General features: G+C 41.3%; 1 protein-coding gene across 1 annotated transcript in view; it reads right to left on the bottom strand.

The window, feature by feature from the left end:
• Positions 1-1,642, bottom strand: part of KAZALD1 (Kazal type serine peptidase inhibitor domain 1) — a 42,679-nt gene extending 41,037 nt beyond the window's left edge. Inside the window, exon 1 of the mRNA XM_066600939.1 lies at positions 1,458-1,642. The gene's annotated coding sequence lies outside the window, so the exon portion shown is untranslated. The remainder of the gene's footprint in view (positions 1-1,457) is intronic.
• Between the last annotated feature and the right edge of the window lie 246 nt (positions 1,643-1,888).

Raw genomic sequence — 1,888 nt, 5'->3', positions numbered from 1 at the left:
TGAAGGATAGCTAACTTTTAGAGATGAACTGATGCATTTGTCCATTCTCCAGCCAAAAGAATACAAAGGGAAAGCTGATCTCACCTGAAAAGCAAAAACATCCATAACTTTTAATCAAGGAGAACTAAAAAAGTACAATGTTTGTAACATACTGCCTGATATGTGTTCCCCAAGAGATAATCTTAGGGCGGTTTCATATCTGCATTGGAACCTCCATGAAGCAATTTTTCATCTGGCTAAAAGCTGGACAGCTGAGCGGGCACAGAATGGACCCCATTATAGTCAATGGGGTCTGTTCGTCAATGTTCGGTTCCGTCCTAACACAAAGCTATTCGGTCATGGGGATTCCCCCATCCTGCTCCATGAACAGAGCAGGTAAGCGGAACTCTGACCACAGATGAAAAACGACCCTTTAATAGTAGGGAAAGGGAGGAGGGAGTTAGTAAATAGTCAGTGTTGTAACTGACATATCACATAGGCAGTTTTTGATGCAATTTTTGGGGAAGTTTGGATACAACACATAGGGAAAAAGTGTGACTTATCCTAACACAGCACAGACTATATGATAATCATGTCAATTTCCCAGTATGTGCATAAGTAAAAATCATGTATTCTCCTTTTTCCCTCATTCGCTTTAACCATGGATCTAGGAGTGGGCTGGACTTCAACATACAATATATTACAAAGTTTGACTACATATAGATACAAATAGATCTAGCAGAGTTGTCGAGGTTATCATTTCACTCTGTATTCATATTTTATTCCTGCTCTTTTGCACTTCTACATATCCTGATGAGAAATGTCAAATAGCTCCAGCAACAAACTCAAAGCCAATACAGTGGTGTGCATAGGAAAAATGGTGAATTTCCTCATGCATGACATATAACATAACGTCAGTAAAGTAAGTCTGCCTTCAAATCTGCATTGGAACCTCCAGACGAAGGTTCCGTCGCAGATCTGGCACAAAATACCGGAAGGAATAGCGTTGAACGCAGTGATTTTTCTTCCAGCGAAATGATGGCCAGCTAAGAGGGAACCAAATGGCCCCTATTGTAGTCAATAGGGTCCGTTTGGCGCTGTTGGGTTCCATAATAAGACGGAACCCATTCGGCCAGGGATTCCCCTTTCCTGCTCACAGAATAAAGCAGGAGAATGGAACCCCCACTGCAGATGTGAAAGCAGCCCAAGAAAACACAACATAAGGTATCTATACTGTGTTTACAAACAATCAGAAATGGATACAATTAATAATAATATTTCTCATTATGTTTCAAATACTGTAAATTTCACTGCAAAGCCTACTTTATATGAGCATGTAAGATTATAAAAGATGCATTTACTATTCATTGATTGCAAAGAAGCTAAAAGACAAATTAAATACTAAAATGCAATTTCATGTAGAAATGATACAACAGAGGCAGCTGGGTGATAACTATTAAGTGCAGAGCGCCCCTTACCTGCTGCACAGCCTCTCCTGGAAGGCACAGCTGGCACTTGGATGTGGGTGCTTCCTTGGCAGTGCACTGTGTGTTGGAAGGTGCTGGGAACCAGTCAGCAGTGCTTTGCTTTATCACTGATGTGTTAAGGGGTTACAACCTCTGCAATGTGCAACTCTGCTTTACCAAATACCCTTTATACTGTCTTCTGTTTGAATGAGAAGTAGTGATGTCAAACTGAAATGTGATTCCTCCCCGACCCATCCCCCTATCCACAGACCACTGTTCAGATCTCTCAGTGCTGGGGTTTCTCTGCACTGCTGCTTGTACAAAGAAATACCGGAGGGATCTTAAATCCATAAGTCCAACAAGAAGTGCATTGATCGAGTTCTTATTGTACCTCTTGCAGATACTAATGGTAAAGGTGTAACTTGAATCTCCTGGGCTGCAAT

This window comes from Eleutherodactylus coqui, chromosome 4 (assembly GCF_035609145.1).
Source record: "Eleutherodactylus coqui strain aEleCoq1 chromosome 4, aEleCoq1.hap1, whole genome shotgun sequence".
In the NCBI taxonomy this organism is placed as follows: domain Eukaryota; kingdom Metazoa; phylum Chordata; class Amphibia; order Anura; family Eleutherodactylidae; genus Eleutherodactylus; species Eleutherodactylus coqui.
The sequence above is the reverse complement of the archived record's forward strand: the minus strand, read 5'-3'. Positions and strand labels throughout refer to the sequence as shown.